The sequence below is a fragment of the Carassius carassius genome, chromosome 4 (genome assembly GCF_963082965.1).
Source record: "Carassius carassius chromosome 4, fCarCar2.1, whole genome shotgun sequence".
NCBI lineage: Eukaryota > Metazoa > Chordata > Actinopteri > Cypriniformes > Cyprinidae > Carassius > Carassius carassius.
The window spans coordinates 21772462-21792027 of record NC_081758.1 but is presented as its reverse complement, the minus strand read 5'-3'; the positions used below and the strand labels follow the sequence as shown (position 1 = coordinate 21792027).

The following is a 19566-nucleotide window of genomic DNA, read 5'->3' as shown; positions in this document are numbered from 1 at the left end:
AACGACAAGGAAATTGAGAGGTGAATGCAGTGCTGTATGTCCCAGGGAGATGCTGCATTGGCTCTGAAGAACAGAACAAGTGAGCAAATGTCATGCTAGCCTATTTATACCCGGATGTCCGGGGCATGCCAGCTATGCAAATTTTGCTCACCAGTTTCATTGCCCTTTTCTTAATGATGTCAGTGGTGTCAGGGCTCCCAAGTCTGACCACTTGTGTCAGAAATTTGACACAACGTCGAAGTGACTGAAAGGGAACATATGGTTTTGCTTTCATCCAGAAGATTTAGAAGAGGTCTGAAAAGGTTGTGTGCAAATCTCATGTTTTGAGATTGCTGATAAAGTCAACACAGGGTTAAATTGTAACATAGTTGATTAAAGGTATCAAAATTACCCACAGTACTCCAAGAGATTGTTGGACCACATTTGGAAGGACATGTCTGGCATGCAAAGCCTTTGAATACTGTGTGATAAAGGCCATTTTCAGACATGACCAAACCCAGGCTGTGTGAATTAGAACCACATTGCATCTGAAACCATCTTTCAATCGGCACTTGTGAATCCAACTCAAACGATGAAAATGACATGCTGTCCTGACTGAAGCTCACTTCTGAGCATTCCCAGTTGTCTTGAATTTTGAAACATCCAAGGATCTCACGGAATGGCACCTCCCGTTAGCATTGATATATTTGTGGGGAAAAAAAGCCTTTTGATAGTTCACACAATAACATTTGTACAAAGGCTCACGCAAGCAGTGACTAATGTGTGTTTAAAAGACAGTGAAATGCTTAGAGACAATGCTTTTCTGTCTGCTGTTCTTTGTAAAACAGCAAAAATAAATAAAATAACGTAAAACAGTCTTTAGGGCACGTCTGTCTGAGATGAAGAGATGTGGATCTTCCATAAAATAAGGAAGAATTTAATAATTTAGTAAACTAATAAAAGGAAATGTCAAATAAACACTTTCATGCAAACTCAAACCTCATAATAGGACTGCTTGGCCTATTATGGAAATACGTATGGTCGCGTGTTCCAGACAGACTGTCAGACTTGCTCATTACATCATTATACCAGTAGGTGGAGACAGATGACTGTCTTTATTAAGTGAATCCTTGAATCATTTATTCAAGTGATATGTTCAGAACACTGGTTCATTCAGGAATGTAACATGCAACTTTCTTTATATGAGAATCAATTAATCATTCACACAACTAGGCCTAATTCAGACTCAATCAGGAGTGCTACCCATTGTGTATTGCTGGAGACAATGATTCATGCTGATTTTACATGCTATCGGAATTATTGTAAATATGAGTTTCATAGTCAATAGTTGTACATGAACTGTCTTGCAAGTCATATTTACAACTGGGCAGGCACGTGCACACATAGACATGAAAGGGGACTTGAGCACCTGCCCTTTTTATTCCTGGAGAGAAAGTGCCCTTTTTTCTGGGATGCTTTTTTTTATTTTTGAAAAATAATATATATTTCTGTTTGCACACAGCTTCCCTGTCAAACAAATGTATTTATTGAAATATAGTATCTAAATATCATGTCAGGAGCTCCCTCTCCCTCTCCCCCGATTGTTAAACCCGATTGTGTCGCTTCCGCTAAAGAAAATAGTCCGCTCCGTCTCTACGGTTAGAATCCTGTGAGTCCATAGCAACGCTCTGTTTTTCATGGCAACGGTCTGTTATACTCCGCACAGCGGTCTGTTGGTTATAACAGACCGCATTCTACATTGGAATTCAACCAAGCCATGTAATAAAATAAGTTAATAAAATAAGCATATATCACCACCAGGTGATATGCTTTAGTTATTTTGTTTATCCTATTTACCTGCATTTCCCTGTCAATTAGATGCAAATGTGCGCATTTGAACTAGTTGACGCCTAATTTGCATACAGAACGTCCCCGGTTATTGACTTACATCAAGAGTCTTTCCCCCTGAAATTTAGAAATCTAAATTGGTGAATTTAAGTAACTGCATCTGGTACATTAATAAATAAAACTGAGTAGAAATAAGTTAACATTAAACTTTAAAAATAACAATATTTATAAATTAACTATTTAAGTAATGTAACTTTTTTTATTTCCTCGAAACCTTTATAAAATAGTATTCCATACCACCACAAATACATACATGACATTGGCTTTTATTGAATTTTTACTCAATTATTTTGGTAATTTTAATTTTAAAGTGTTATGTATTCTGATAACACCAAAATAATTAAAACGATGTAGTGCCTTGTGCAAAAATAAACAAATTATTAGTAAAACACGCCCCTCTGTTTGATGCAGTTATTTAGGTTATTCTAAATATGAAGAGTTCAGATGAAAAATCCTCTAAGTGCCATCTGAAATTTCCTTCAATAATGATCATTTTTATCAAGCTTGTATGTTTATGTTCACTTATTTCACATTACTGGCAATGAAAATTACCTATTTATTGTCATTTAAGTTAAATTACTGAACTTAAATAAGAGCTTGAAAAAAAAAGCTCATAAGAAAATTTCAGATGGCACTTAGAGGCTTTTGCATCTGAACTCTTCATAAATACTTGAAACTAGTAGCATAGAAAATGTTTTCAAAGCATGCACATTGTGGAATGGTTTCCTTTGCTGCTCTATAAACCTAGTGAATACTAAGGAGACCATGGTTTCTGTGAACTGATTATTTTGTAGACATCTTTTGAAAATGAAACAATTGCGTGAGTTTGAGGAAGATAAAATTAATTAACTTTTTTAATTATTTTTTTAAAAGGAAGTCAGAGTTGCGTTAATATATATATATATATATATATATATATATATATATATATATATATATATATATATATACTTTTTTGTTTAAAAAAAATAAAAAAACCTAATTATGAGAAGTGCCCTTTATTTCACTTGAGCCCCTGCCCCTCAAAATGTCTGTGCACGTCCCTGCAACTGGGAAACCGAAAGATAATTTTGGTACTTGAGCTTCCAAGGTGGGCCATAAACTTAAAAGATGATGGAGGGCAGAAACATAGGGAAGTTTTTTTTTTAGTTTTCCCCACAGTTTTCTTTAGTTGTTTGTTATCACAGTTGTTAACACAGTCATGTATATATATATATAAATAACCATTTGGTCCATATTGTAGGTATTGAGTACAGCAAAAATAGCATTTATTTGATTTATTTGAAATTTCAGAATCATCATCAAACTGAATATCTAGTGGTGAATGTTTATATGGTTAACAATGAATGGGATGCTACATTTTCTTCAAAACATGTTGGATATTGACTAAACATATTCTATACCTTTTGGTTTTAATAAGATTTCCACAAAAAAAATAAAAAAATTAGAATGAACTTGTAAATGGGCTGCATTTATATAGCGCTTTCAACAGACCACATGGCCATCCAAAGCGCTTTACAAGTTGCCTCACATTCACCCATTCACACACTCATTCATACACCGACTGCGGTGTCAGCCATTCAAGGCGCCATCCAGCTCGTCGGGAGCAGCTGGGGTTAGGTGTCTTGCTCAAGGACACCTCGGCACTTGGTCAGGTGGAGCCGGGGATTGAACCACCAACCTTCCGGTTTGTAGACAACCTACATGAGCCACTGAGCCACTGCCACCCACTGCCTGTGAATGGGCCATCCTTTATGATTCCTGTTAATTCTAACAACAAAGCATTTGAACGCAACAAACTCATAAAACTCATCAAACTTCAGAAGTGGGAAGTAGGAAATTTTTCATAGCATGTGAAGGCAGCATAATTGTGCTGTGATTTGATTTGAAAGTATTGAAATTCATGGAGCAGAAATAGATAACGTATCTGCCAATATTGTATCTAAAATGTACATATCTCAACAAAAACTGATTTTTAATCAAAATGTTGTTTAAAAGCAATTGTCAAACTAGCAGTCGCGAATTAAAAACTATGCTCACTGCTCTGTGTGCTCATTTCTAAGCTCTTTCATCCTTCTCTCATCACAGACAAATATTTCACAGAGCTTTCATGTCAAATCATTACATTTTACTCTGAACTTAAGATTGTGCCACCTCATTTGTTGACGTTCCGTGTAATAACACTGTGGTTTGCCCTTATGACTAATTTTGATTCATCTGCTTATCCTGATCTTCTATTGGCTGCCTGTACAACCACAGACATTACATTCTAGAAGAAAAATTTGGTTGTGTCAGTGCAAGTTTCTCACACTGTCTGTACTGATGGACCATTCTGCTTTGAACATGCAGCTGAGATATCTTATTACTTGCAGCCCAGATCAATAAACAACATACCTCTCATCACTTCAGTCCCATGTCATTCAGCAGACACTTTTTATTCAATACAATTTACAGTACATTTACTGAAGGGACAGTTCCCACCAGAGTAAACTGGGGTTATGTGCCTTGCTCAAGAGCTCAACAGAAGGACATAGCAACTCAAATCAGGGTTAAAGCTTTATCGCTGAAGATTTTTCTATTTCTTTTTTTTTTTTTAATTCATTTTATGGATAGACAACACTGATATTATACATTTCCCAGTTGTTTTCCCATCTGTCCTGTATAGACTGAATGCTGGGTGATAGTTGTCTACCCTGAGGAGCAGAAAACGTCTCTGTTTACAAATATTATGATTTGTCTGCCTGGGGGGTCCCAGATCACACAAGTACATTTTTACGCAGGCTGTGCACAATTTCCGTAGATTTGATTTGTTCCTGTAAGCCTTTATCAGTGTATAAATAAAAATGGCTCTTCACATGCTGTCCTAAATTCTGTGTATATTAATAGTCTGCTATATCAGCACCAGTCATCTACTCACTATGAAATTACAATGACCGTTTCAAAACATGTCACGAGCAACAGCTATAGTAGGTTAAAACTACAACAAAAAAAGGCCAGACAGCATTGTTCATCACATGATGGTCACAGATGTTTTGTCCCTATTATTATTATCATTATGAAAAACATGTGTCAGAACACAAACAGATGATTTGTGACATTTAAACTGTGAATAAACAGCTAGTTAGAAATATTGTTTAAAAAAATTGTTGAAGACAAATGGGCTCGTTGTTAAAGGCAAAACAAACTTTTTTAGGTTAATCTATTTTGATACACATGACTTATACAAGGAGCGGCGTTGTGTATCATAACCAATCATGCATGAAGGCAACAGCCAATCAGAGGTGTTTAAATGACTCAGAATAAATCAGAGCTCAGTCAGTTGATTATAAAGGAAGCGTTCTGTAGTTTATTCATAATTTAAATGTTTTGTTTTGAAGTTGGTCGTGATTAAATTATGTTAATTATGATGTATAGCCTAGAAAGAATATGTCATGGTACAAAAGCTGTCTCTAGCCATGTTTACACGGACACTTTTTGTTTCAGTTAAAATGAAATCATTCTGACTGATGAATCCGAATATAGTGTTTACATGAACACTTGATAAAGTGATCGGGTTGATGTGAGCATTTATACGTCACAAGCTTCAAATCAGATTTAATCTTCTGACATGCCCACACTGCATGAATATACAGAGTTTTCTGCTGTTTTTGCATACTAACAATCCTTCTTCACTTTGTTTTAAAAAGCAGACTCAATATTTATCTGTTTCAGGTCCTAATTAGGAGACGACAAGCACATGAAGATTTGTGTAATGATGCTTATATTAATCAAGCAGTAAAACACCCATTCCCTCATCCAAAACAATACATCTACAGATGAGAGTTTGACGCAAAGGTAAACCTTTGTACCCCTAAAGGGTGTATTTTGATACGGGTACATATTAGTTCTTAAAGTGTACATGTTAGTACCTAAATGGTACATATTAGTACCTTTTGAAAAGGTAACTCCCCAGTGACAGCTTTTGTAAAATTTTTTTCTTAGAGTGATAGTTGCCCCACATGCAAAATATATTTTTAAGTGAATTGACATACTGTAAATCACGATACTAAGGCAAAGAAAATAAACAACTGTGATTGGATACGTTCATAAAAGTAGGGCAATACCTTTTAAAAAAGTATACCTTTGTACCTGATGTACCACTCAATGGTACATATCAATACCTTAAAGATACATTTTAGTACCTAAATGGTACATATTGAAAATTGTACATATTTAAAATAGATGGGGAACTCCCCAGTGGCAGCTTTTCTACTGTTTTGCATTCAAAAAGTGTACATGAAGATAATACTTTCAAAATGTAGAACAAAGAAAAAAAACAAGCAGGCTTTGCAGACTATTTGCATATATCTCAGCACAATGAACTTTACCTTTGAGCCTGAGTCTTTTTTTATCACATAATCCATGAAAGTAAAAGTAAGACTAGTTATTATAACAGTCACTAAGGCATGGAGTTTCTGTATTGAAATTCCTCAGAAAGAATGATGTTTTTGAAATAGGAAAAACAAAACAAAACATATTAACATAACAAGTCATATAACCAAAGATCTGAATTATAATGCAGAGACTGATCTGAGGATCAATTAAAATGCATTTTAAATAAATCACAAACTTCTAAGCAAGACCAAGCACAAAAGTGACACTTTGTTTAATTTATGATTGTGTGCAATTAAGGTTGGGCCAGTGTTGTGCTTCCACTTCCCCCTACTATAAATATTAAAATTGGGGAAAAAGAAAAGAAGGGTATGGATGTAATTTAACTGAAACATCTTGACCATTCCCAGGCGGTTCCCATGCATTTTTAATGAAATCCAAACCACGGCCATCGTGGGAATGTGTCAGGTAAACCTTCCAGAATTTCAATCTACAAAAAGCACAGCCTGGCTATAAAACAGGGTGGATCAGACACATTCTTAAAGTCTGAGTACTTTTGTGAATTTTCATCCCATAATACAAAGTTTTAAAGTCAGATGTTATTTGCTTTAGATGGTAAAGCTTGGCCTTTTTCCCCCAGGCTTCACACACAAGTATTTTAGGGGAGCAAAGACGCACTCCTCAATGAAAATCTCAAATGATCTGAAGCAAATGGAGTTGCTGTACCCACGAGATGTCTGATGGTGTGACATGCTGGTTGCTCTGAATTAAGATCATGTTTTAAAAGAACATTTCAAAGCTCGAAAACAGCCCGGACTGAGTACTGAGACACGAATTGCATGACTCTCTATGGAACATTTGTGCATAAATCGAATTACTTTGCTATGAATATAATTCCCATGTTTTCTTTTCCACGTCTGAAGTCCTTTCCATTAGAAAATAAGCCATCTGAATTTTTGTGTTTTACAAATTGAAAACATGTCTGTCCAGCTCACTGAAAGAGTTGTGCCATATTCTTTAATCTGTCGAATTTTATGTGTGTGCTTGGAATGCATAGATCATGTTGACTATTTCATTGATGCCAACAAACAATAATAACAGACCAAATCAGTTGCTCTTTGTCTAAAATGGTTTCCCAAGCAACATGTCCACAAAAAAGCTAGTCATCACCTGAAGATCTAGGAGTCTATACACACACAACAAAATCAGTCGATGTTCAGCTACCTTGTCCTTAGCACACTGAATATGCATGATAACAAATGATTTCATCATATTAATGTTGGTCTGATTTGTATTAATGATGGTCATTTTATCCATAAATGACATGTCAACACATCACCTTCAGAATTTAGAGAATCCTACGGCACTGTTGATTTGCCCTATAAACAAAATACTCAACAATTTACAACAGGCAAACTAAATCTTATTAATAAAATGATCTCAAATGACTGACATGATATTAGTCATAATACTATTTTTTTCACAAGTTTGACAGCGTTGTTACTTTGGTAGTACGCTAAAGGTACAAAAGCTGAAAGGTACTAATATGTACAGAGTGCATTTATTTATTTATTACTATTAACATTACTTAACATTAGAAATATAAAAAAGAGTTTCTGTTTTAAAGCTATACATACATAAATACTTTCACGTTTTAAAGGCCATGTTGCAGGTTAACCACCACTTTCAATTAATGGGTACATAAACCACTCAAGATATGTATATCATTTTTAAAATGTCTCAAAAACGGTCGTAAAGAACCAGTTTTTTACGTTTTTGGTATTAACGTTTTTTTTTTATGCAACTCGGCGATGACATCACGTTGGGGTGAAGTGGAGGAAAGGTAGCCTCAGCCTAGTGTGATGCCGCGTTCCAGGCAACACGTAACCCGTGTTTTTCCAACCTTAAACCCGTGATAGTGCACTGGAACGGCAGTCAAACCCGTGTACATGTATGATGGCCCGCAGCTGTGTAATTTCGAACCAGCCAGACGTGAGAGGGCAAATGAGGAATTGCCAAGAACTGATGTCCGTCAAAGCCTATGCATGGTCCGAGGAGAATGAGTGGTGAGTTGCTATCATTTAGCATCGTAGCAATGAGCACTGGAGCTAGTCTACTAGCAGAACTGGTAAACTTTGTCTTTGTCATCTAGAAATAGAAGGCATCATGCTAGCTATATGGACGTTTCTAAGCGTGTATCTCTTCCTCCGGTGAAAATGTTGTTGCAAACGTAGGCGCATGTGTGTCGCTGTGTTTGACAGGTGCTTGTGTGGGTGCCATCCCATGGAAACTGCATTGGAAAGCTTGTGCTGTAGGGAAGTGAGTGCGTTTTGGTCGCTGTTGGTCGATATCTATCTATCTATCTATCTATCTATCTATCTATCTATCTATCTATCTATCTATCTATCTATCTATCTATCTATCTATCTGTCTGTCTGTCTGTCTATCTGTCTGTCTGTCTGTCTGTCTGTCTGTCTGTCTGTCTATCTGTCTGTCTGTCTGTCTGTCTGTCTGTCTGTCTGTCTATCTATCTAGTCTATCTATCTATATACAGTATATATCTTTGTATTTATCTATAATCTGCACTATCTGAATACTCTCGTCTACTACTCGTCTCTCTCCAGTCATTCTCAATGCTATCAAGGCAGGCTTTGGTAAATTCTCTCCCCAACGTGACGTGATGCAATGCATTGTGGGGGAAAGGAGACCGCTGGAAGATAGTACCTACTTTTTCGTATTATATTCCTTTTTGTGCTATCCAACAACATAAAATACAATGGATAACAGTTTAAATGTTTATTACCAACAAGCAAATTGCACAAATTCGTTAAAAAATTAACCCTGCAACACGGCCTTAAGTGCTGTCAGTTTGTCCACATTGCATCCAAAACTCACAAAAAAATGATGTATGTGTAGTCATATGAATACTAATAATTTGAGTCTGAGTGTTCAGCCATCATGAAATAATAAACCTAAATCTTTATAAAAAAGAGAATTTCATATGTTATCACAGTTTGATTTGTATTCAAAGAGACCAGAAACATTCCACATGGTTAGACAGCTGCAATGTGCCTTCCTACAAAAACCTACTACTTTAGGATCATTTTTGAGCCTGATGACTATATGCTCCTGTTTCTTGCCTATAACCTTACATGGCTAATTCTTAAAACTACAAACATGTCTCTTGTGGCTTGTATTTCTCAAAGTCTATCCAATTATTGAAGTTTGTGCTGGGAGTAGCTTGAGGGGATGGAAGATGGAAACACAGCTGAGAACCATCGTGGTTTGACGTGCATCCAGATCTTTTGGACACAGGCTAAATTCAAGTAAAAACATTTCCTTTGGTTGTGTAATAGGAGCTCCGGTCTTTATAATTTCATTCTTTGTCAAGTGGGGTCCTGAAAAAAAAAAAAAAAAGATTACAAAAAAACAAGAATTAAACAAACTGTGAATTAAGCGGTCAATAAAGTAAACCATCATGCTGCTGTCTGCACATTTTTACAAAACCATAGCTATGTTCAGACACTGGTGCATTGGTGGAACATTGTGTTTTCTTAAATCCTTAAACTAATAATTTAAGAAACTTCTACGCAACATTTCAATAAACCAAAAATGTAGTAACTTATATATTTTAGATGCAGCATTTTAAGATACTTTGTCTGTTTTTGCTGCACCAACGAAAATAGTTTTAAGTGATCCACAACTGAATCAACCATCTCCGAACAACACACAGTACTACCATTTCTGAATTAATCAGTTCGTAACAAATCATTTGAGTGAATGATTTCATGACATACTCCCAAGACAGTAAAAGAAATGGACACAGCGACCCCATTGGATTCAACGGAGACAAGTGAAGTCAATTAGAAGCACGCACTTCCTGGGGGTCGAGCGTACTGTGCAGACTCAAACTGAGCTTGATGACGTAGATGTCACATGAGCAACCTGTCTGACAATTGTAAGTCTTCTAAATGCTGTGCCAAGAGAAATCTGAATCACCCACCGAATCTTGCAGAGACGTTGAGTGTGAACAGGAGCAAATTTTGGTAAGTATTCTGATTAATTATTTTGTCATTTTGCATAGTATTCATTTATTTTTAAATTTAACGGCAGTACGCCATATTAAGTTAATGCATAATATTAAGAAGTTATGATATTCAAGAACTTGTGATATTCTGATTAATTATTTTTTGTCATTTTCCATAGTACTTATTTATTAAAAAAATTTATGCCAGTACGCCATATTAAGTTAATGCATAATATTAAAAAGTTATGTAAAATGATATTCAACTTGTGATATGAATTAATAAGTTACCCAATAGGTACATGTAAGGAGATAACCAGATAGCATACTAGGCACATGCTAATTATTGCTAACTAAATGCTAGTTAACAATAGTAATTAATTTTAAACATCTAAGTAGAATGTAAGTTAAATGAGTCATATTTATTTAAAGGCCCAGGGAGTGCATATTTTAAATATTATTTAAGAAAGATTAAATTAGGCATTGGTAAAGATAACGTCCTTGCTGGGCACATGTTAATTGATGCACATGGTGCTATCTACATCAAACCGAATAATAACCCATTCAAAACAGACTTAGTATTGTTATGAAAATTTTTTAGTTTTGCTAATCTTGCATTGATTGCATTAATCTCATTTAAGTATCTTTTTAGTCCATAGGGATATTGAGTTATTTTATGTAACTTGTGCACGCAACTGCTTTAGGTTGAAAAACAATATTTGAGGGGAGTTTTGAGAGTAACCAGACATCTACCATGTAATGTGGATGAGATGTGCATGTGTTATGGGGTGATGTGCACTGAGCAACATGGAGCAACAGGAGGCCATCCCGCCCTCTGGCGTTCCCCAGGCTAGCGGCCATGCAGCCCTGCCTCAGTCCATCCTCCTGGAAGTGTGTGAGCGAGCGGCCGCTCGCCTCAACATTAAGTGGCAGGCTCCACAGAGCGCCACCGACCAGGAGAGGGATATTTGCGACGGAAAAGTGTTGGGACCTCCTCCCGGTCCGAGGAAACAACTCTTCCCCGTCCTTCCAGCGTGCGCTAAGCATATGAGGCACAATTGGAGCGACCCGCTCGACTTCAAACACGGCCTTTGGGGCCTTGAAGTAAAGGATATGGCAGCTCATGGTATGGGTGACCCCCCCCGCTATCGAGCCTTCCATCGCCAGGCACCTTAACCCCGCTCAGGGCGGGCTGATTGGCTCAAAGGTCCGAGTCTGTCCTTCAATGTATCTTTTTATATTTAAGAGAATGAGTAAAACAAATACAAATCCCATTGATTGTAATTGCTAACCTAACAATGTTATCAGAAGATTATTCCTTATACTCTTAAATAGATTATGTCATATCTTCAATGTCAAAGCTGTTTTTAGTCACTGAAATAAAGTTCTCTTTCATCATCTCGTGTTCGAGATCCACCTATGGGAAGGGCATCCGTACCTGACCTCTGCAGAAGCATCCAATTGCACGAAGTCTGGTTATACAGACAGAAGCGCGCAGCCAATGCCAGGTAAGGCCCCGCCCCTTTACCTAGGGGTATAATAATGTCTGCAGCGCTGCTATTCTCCAGTTGACATTCGCTTCTCACGATCTCTGCATTGACACAGTTCGGTTGGATTACGCTACTCACCTTCGTGTCTTCAGGAGGACATATAGATTGATCAGCCTCCGCCAGACGTGAATGTCGTCTTCTCAGCCTTCTGCTGTGTTCTGCATTCAGAGCTGCTAAACCTACCGCTTCTCCGGGGAATAGCCTATCACGGACCTGCCCGGCCGCGTGTGGTACGCTCATCGCTGCTAAGGACCTTAACCCGTTCTGCGTGGTTTGCTTGGGCCTTAAACACGCTCAAGAAGCCTTGGAGAACCCGGAAAATTGCAGGCATTGCGTCATGCTGCCCAAAAGCTTTTACGATGCCGTCTTAAAGTTGCAGCGACCCAGTGCCCCGAGCTTCGCTTTTCTGACTCAGATGGGGGACACGGTGATGACGATGCACTACCGGGGGACTCCCGGGGCTCATTCTCACTTGTTTGGGCTGACCAGCCCAATCCCGCATTCCCCGAAGAGGACATCTTCGCGGGCAACCTCATGCTCGCCGACGAATCGGCCATCCCGCCCTCTGGCGTTCCCCAGGCTAGCGGCCATGCAGCCCTGCCTCAGTCCATCCTCCTGGAAGTGTGTGAGCGAGCGGCCGCTCGCCTCAACATTAAGTGGCAGGCTCCACAGAGCGCCACCGACCAGGAGAGGGATATTTGCGACGGAAAAGTGTTGGGACCTCCTCCCGGTCCGAGGAAACAACTCTTCCCCGTCCTTCCAGCGTGCGCTAAGCATATGAGGCACAATTGGAGCGACCCGCTCGACTTCAAACACGGCCTTTGGGGCCTTGAAGTAAAGGATATGGCAGCTCATGGTATGGGTGACCCCCCCCCCGCTATCGAGCCTTCCATCGCCAGGCACCTTAACCCCGCTCAGGGCGGGCTGCTCGCTCCCCCTAAGCCAGTCTTGCCCAACAAGATGGACCGTTTTTCTGCCTCAGTTCACCAGGCCGCATACAAGTCCTCGGCCTTGGCTGTCAGGGCCCTGAACGTCTCGTCTCTCCTCTCCACTTACCAGGCGGAGATTTTGGATGAATTAGGGCAACAGCTAGAAAAAGGGAACTCCTTCTCAGAGTGCTGCTGTATGCCTTTCCTCCCCTGTGCCTGATAATTCCTACACTGGCCAGTGTGAGAGAACAGGGCCTGTCTCTCATTCTGATAGCACCCAGGTGGCCCAAAGCACCATGGCTGGCGGAGATAGTCCCTCTGTTATATGCCGAGCCGTGGCCCCCCGCTCCCCGCACGGCCCTATTGTCCCAAGCGAACGGGGAGATTTATCACCCGCACCCGGGCAGGGTGGCTCTTTGGGCTTGGTCCGTGGGAGGACAAACCTAAGCGTACTGGGGCTTTCGCCGCGTGTGATTGCTACTATACAGAATGGCAGGGCCGTTTCTACGTGATTCTTGTATGGCAGTAAGTGGCAAGTGTTCGAAGGGTGGTGTGATGGGCGTGGTCTCACATCTTATCAGTGTTCAGTTCCTGATATTTTGTGTTTCCTCCAATACCTCTTGGAAAAAGGCAGGTCTTTTTCCACAATTAAGGTCTACTTGGCTGCGATTTCGGTCTGTCATGTGGGCTTTGAGGGCTCAACAGTCGGGCAGCATCCTCTAATCCGCAGATTTATGAAGGGTGCCCGTCGCCGCTTGCCAGTCATCAGGAGAACTGTTCCTGAGTGGGACCACTCCATGGTGTTGGAGGCTCTGTCTCAATATCCTTTTGAACCTCTTGGAAGTATTTCCCTAAAGCTGCTGTCCTTCAAGACAGCTTTGCTCTTGGCCTTGGCATCAGCCAAATGTGTCAGCGAGCTACATGCACTTTCGGTTCATCCCTCGTGCACTAAATTCTCTCTTAGTGGAGATATGGTTTCCCTTAAGCCTAATCCGGCCTTCAAGCCGAAGTGCTTCCCTGCGTTCACTTCAGAGGTGTTGGAGCTGTCAGCTTTTCACCCTCCACTTTTTTCCTCCCCGGAGGATGAGAGGCTAAATGCTCTGTGTCCCGTCCGTGCTTTACGGACATATATGAACAGGACCAGTGCTTTCCGGAAGAGCGACCAGCTCTTTATTTCATGGGCACGCCCTCATGGAGGGAATCCTATATCTAAGCAATGCCTCTGACATTGGCTTGTGAATGCTATAGCTTTGGCTTATGAATCAAAGGGAATGCAGCCACCAGGGGACATCAGAGCTCATTCCACGAGGCTTTGTTTAGGGGAGTGTCGCTAAAGGACATCTGCTCTCCCGCCAGTTGGGCTTCTCCTCATACCTTTGTGCGTTATTACCGGCTGGATGTCACCAGTATCTCGGTAGCACATTCGGTTTTAGGGGTGGGGTCTTGTTAACCCTACCCTGCAACCCCGTTGGAAGTGATGAAGAAGGAGTGAATGGCTGGCCATGCACATCCCTGTCACTAAGCATGTTTTTACATTCCTTTTCTGGGTGTATTTATATGCACATTGGTTATCATGTGTGTGATGCTAACATTTTTTCATGTGCTGCATATGCACAGCAGTCACGATTGTGCATCAGTATTCCAGGTTCATGAGTATGGGACGTGTCAGGCACCGCCTCTCTGGGGCGACCGTCCTTCTCTGGCTTTCAGAACCTCACTGTGAGTGTATTGGGCAATCGGGGAGCTGTCCACGTCTCTCCTATAGGTGGATCTCGAACACGAGATGATGAAAGAGAACAATAGGTTACTGTCATAACCCCGGTTCTCTGAAACATCGAGTGGAGAGATCCACCAGCTTTGCCCCGCTTGCCACACGAGAAGCGAATATACTTACTGGAGAATAGCAGCGCTGCAGCCATTATTATACCCCTAGGTAAGGGGGCGGGGCCTTACCTGGCATTGGCTGCTCGCTTCTGTCTGTCTAGCCAGACAGGTGCAATTGGATGCTTCTGCAGAGGTCAGGTACGGATGCCCTTCCCATAGGTGGATCTCTCCACTCGATGTTTCAGAGAACCGGGGTTACGACAGTAACCTATTGTTTTGTCGCTGGTTTCTTGAAGTGAGATTGCATTTCTCTTTTGACTCCACTCCATCAGATCATTATGTCATTCTGATAAGAAAATAAAAAAAGACTGAGATGGATTGGCAGACTGTTTAACTCTCTATTGCTATGGAAACAGGATTGCAAGCAGTATTTAAATGTTTGCATTACATAAGGCTTCATGCTTCAGACTTCTCTTACCAAACCTGATGTTATGAAATGTTGATTTTTGCTGTTGAAGTAAAAGGTTTCCATGCATAAAGTCAGATCATTTTAGACAGACTCCTTGCAGATTAGATTAGATTAGATTCAACTTTATTGTAACTGCAAATGTAAGGTACAAACAACAAAATGCAGTTAGTATCTAACCAGAAGTGCAATAAGCAGTAAGTACAGAATATAAAAGGTCTACAAGATGTACAATAACTATAAAAATAAGTATTATGAACATAATTTAAAGATTTTAAATACTATCAGCATGGTATACAGATAGGTGTACTATGAATATACTATACAGATGGATTATGTACACGTGTATGTACACTATAGGCAGAACTATGAACATATGAACATAATTTACACTATTGCAATGGACAGTAAAGTGCATAGAAATTATTACAGTGTGCAAATAGATTACTCAGTGTTTCTGGATGAACAGACAGTAGTGAAAGTAATAACAAGCTTACTGTTTTTTGATTAAAAACATTATTGATTTTAATCATTAACAGATGATTAATAGATTAATCACAGAGGATTTATTTGCAAAGATTTTTTAACACCAGAAAAAGGCATTCAAGAAGACAGATCTTAGAAGGTCGGTGTAAGAAGTTCCAGATGCAGCGACTTGTTCCTCTGCTTGAACATCAACAGCCCTGCACAGCAGAGTAGCAGGAAAGCGAAATTGATCAGAGCTGAACAAGACTAATGAAAAAGGAAACCCTGCATCAAAAAGGAAGGAAGACTGAAATTGCTTCAAGGCTTAAATGTGTATGAATTTTAAACAGGGAGGCTCTGGGACAAAGAATCCCAACTGATAAGGAAACTCTAAAGTCTCTGTGAGGACGTATTAAGGCCACAGAGGTCATAAGCTGTCTGAGAGGACTGGAAGCGCAATGGGCATTGCTGATACTGAGCATGTTTTAGTGAGCTGTATTGTTTGTAACAGTACAGATGCTAATCTGACTACTGAGTAAATTTAATGAAAGCATCCCTCACAACATCCCGTCTGGATAATAATGTTTATCCAACATCACATGCAATTGTATAATAAGGGAGAGCATTCTGTTGATTGCCGAAGTTTGTTACTCTGATAAAATGTAAAGTTGTTTATGTTTACATAAAATGTTATGTAAAGGGTTTTATATAGAATTTCTTCCATGTTGAGGTTCAATTCAAGACTCTTAGAATTTCAGAATATGATTTAGGGAGTTGATTTTTGCTACAATGTCATTGTAACGCATTAAAACTCCATAATCATCGGGAAGAAGGAGGCGGGAACCGGCGGACAATCAAATAGAAACTTTAATTACAAAATAAAGACAAAACAGCGTGTCAGCCCCTCACAGACGACTGACGTGCACAAATAAAAACCAAACACAACTAAAACCCAGGCCTGGTCCTCTCTCGTCCGTCACTGTCGTCGCTCCGGTTTTATATCCCTTCATCTCCTCCGTGGGACTCGAGACCGGTAGGTCGAGCAGGTGTCTCTCATTTCCAATCACTCCACCGGCCAGTGTTGCCAGATTGGAAATGTCCAAGTATCGTACCAGAAGTTCAAAATTATCATATTTGGAAAAAAATTATTGTACACGAGTCAAAAGAGTTATTTATCTATTCTAAAACAACATTTTGACACGACATGCAAATTACCACAATAGATAACAAGGTGTATTGTTGGACAGAAGCAGTGAGACAAAATACTATCCCATTATTTTCAGTGACTGTCTGCGTCGCGGCGCATATTAAATCATATTAAAATGATTTTTAACACTTGCTTTGTCGCGTCCAGTGAAGAAGGAATTTAGCTGTTACTGCGGTGGTGAAGTTAACTCCACATCTGAGCCGCTGTCATCGGAATCCTGCATGTTGACAGATGTTGAAGGGGTTCTTGTTGTCATGGACCGCCCTGTGCTCGTTGGCTTTAAAGCAGGGCACTCTCCTGCATTCTTAACACACCCTCAGGTGCACACGAACGCATTTACAGTGTCTGTAATGAGCCGATTTCGTGTATGAGTAAAAAAGCCCTATGACTGCAACTACCATCATTTAAATTTTCATAAAATTCTGAAATTATCGTACATTACGGGATTTTTTTCATTATTGATCGTACATCGTACAGAGGTAAAAATTATCGTACAAATACGATAATTATCGTACGTCTGGCAACACTGCCACCGGCCTCGCTCCTGTTCCCACGTGTCTTGGCCCCGCCCCACTCGTCACAGTCATCTATAATCATTTACGCAGCACTGCAGTGAAAGTGCGTGTGCTTTGGAAAAGGGTTCCCAAAGAATTAGGATCTGTATGATAGTTAAATATTTAACCAAAGTTCAAAACAAAAACTAAACTGATTGACCTCTACTCTGAATCTTTGGAGGTGGAATATCTATTCAGGGTTAAAGTTGCATGCTTTTATGTGCAGTAGATAAGGAATGTAAGATCAGTGCTTAGACAAAAATCTGTTCTATTTATTAAATTAATTTTAAAGCAACAGTGTGGTGGATTGTTTTTTCAGCCATGCATTAAGATCTACATTAAAAAAAAACAGTTTAAACATTTAAAATGATTTACCTTCAGATTTTTCATGTCTTGAACGTCTTCACAACAAAGGGCCTTTAAACTCAAGTGTACAAATTGTTCACATTCTCGGTCTGTAATTTTCATGCAAGTTTCAATAATAAAAGCATTAAAGAAATATTTAGTTGCATTCATTTATCAGCACTTTTATTCAAGCTTTGTTCGTGTTATTTCACAAAAGAACTGTTAAGATTTCACGAGAGAAGCAGTGCATTTTAAGGAATTAAAAAATGTTTGTTCTCGTCGTGGTTTGGGTTGTGGAATATTACACAATAAGAGTGGGTAGCACCTAAGATAGCAAACTATTATCACAGCCACTTACAATTGTCAGGTTTTACATACATTCTAAAAGTTATAATATATTTACCAAAACCCATGTCAGGTTGGGGTTTTTAAAAGAATGCTAGATTTCACAGAGCCGTCAAGGTTTGGCTGGTTAGAACGGTCTAGTTAGCCTCTGCTGGCAAATGCTGTAACTACACCATCTGTCTGCAAAAAGCATCTTTCTCCTTCATTCAAAAGTAGAAACAATAGTGTATTGTGAGAAACAGTTTTGCAAGCTACATATAAATTGAAAATATTTCATTATATCGTTTTAACAGTGACTAATTTTGTTGCTCATGTGATTGGTTAGAAAAAACAAAAACAAGAGAAACCTGCAACAGCCGAGCAACCGTGCCGTTGTGGTGAATGATTATGATAATGAGAGACTTACTTCTTGGATTTCACAGGCCTTTTAGGTCATCCCACACATAAATCACCACAAAAATGGTAATAGTTCTGACATTTAAAGGAATAGTTCACCTCAAAATGAAAATTTGCTGAAAATGTACTCATCCTCAGGCCACTCAAGATGTAGATGATGTAGATAAGTTTACATAACTTGCTCACCAAAGGATCCTCTGCAGTCAATGGGAGTTCAAAATCCCAATAATTCACAAGTAATCCAGACGACTCAATTCCATCAATTAATGTGTTATGAAGTGAAAAACAAATCCATCAAGGCATTTTTAACTTCAAACCATTGCTTTCAGTCATCCATGTGTACTGTGTTAGGCTAAGTGAGACTTACATATTATTGCCCTTTTGTTGGTTTTGATTGCTTCTATTGTCCTCATTTGTAAGTCGCTTTGGAGATAAAAAGTCTGATAAATGATTGAAAGTAAATGTAAATCAAGCACCATTTACAAGTGAAAACAGTTCAAACAAATATAACATGGATTTTGATGTGGGAGGACAAAGGGGCATTAACGTTTTCTCTGGAGGAACGGTTCTTATGTATTATGGAACCTTTAACATTGAATTTGTTTCTTACAAACACGACACCCATTCATGAGCGAATTATGTAATGCTAAATTTCTCCAAATCTGTTCTGACAAAGCAACAAGCTCATCTACATTTTGAATGGCTTGATGTCTAGTAGAGTTTTGGCAAATAATCATTTTTGTGTGAAGTATTCCCTCCTACTACAACAGCTGTAATGGCTGAGGCACTGAATAATGGATTCCACTTGAAAACATTTGAACACCAGATTACAGAAAAATGCATTCCATCGACGTTTGCTGAAAATAGATCTTTTTTGCGTTGTGTTAAGACTAGGACAATGCAGGGAAAAGCACGTTAGCATTTCATATTGAGATTTTCAACTGTAGTCTGCATGCATGTATACAGGTACATTTTCTTCTGTTTAAGGGCATTTGGTTCTGCCTCATAGTCTGTAGTCTTCTGTTCAAGAAGAATTTGAGGAATTTTTCCATGTGGTTTTCTGTTGCCAGATGTGAGGTCAAAGAATGACTTTGTATCAGCTGTCTTTGAAGTGCGTTTGAACTCATACTGTGTTTCAATAGGTATGTCATGACTTTGAGCTGTTGGTTCATAATTTTGATGGTAATTTGAAGAGTGTCTGGC

The 19566-nt window shown here is 39.2% G+C and overlaps 1 protein-coding gene across 1 annotated transcript in view; it reads left to right on the top strand.

Annotated features, from left to right (window-relative positions):
- The window catches only part of arid3c (AT rich interactive domain 3C (BRIGHT-like)), a 169200-nt gene that overhangs the window by 18631 nt on the left and 131003 nt on the right, over positions 1–19566 (top strand). The window lies entirely within an intron of this gene.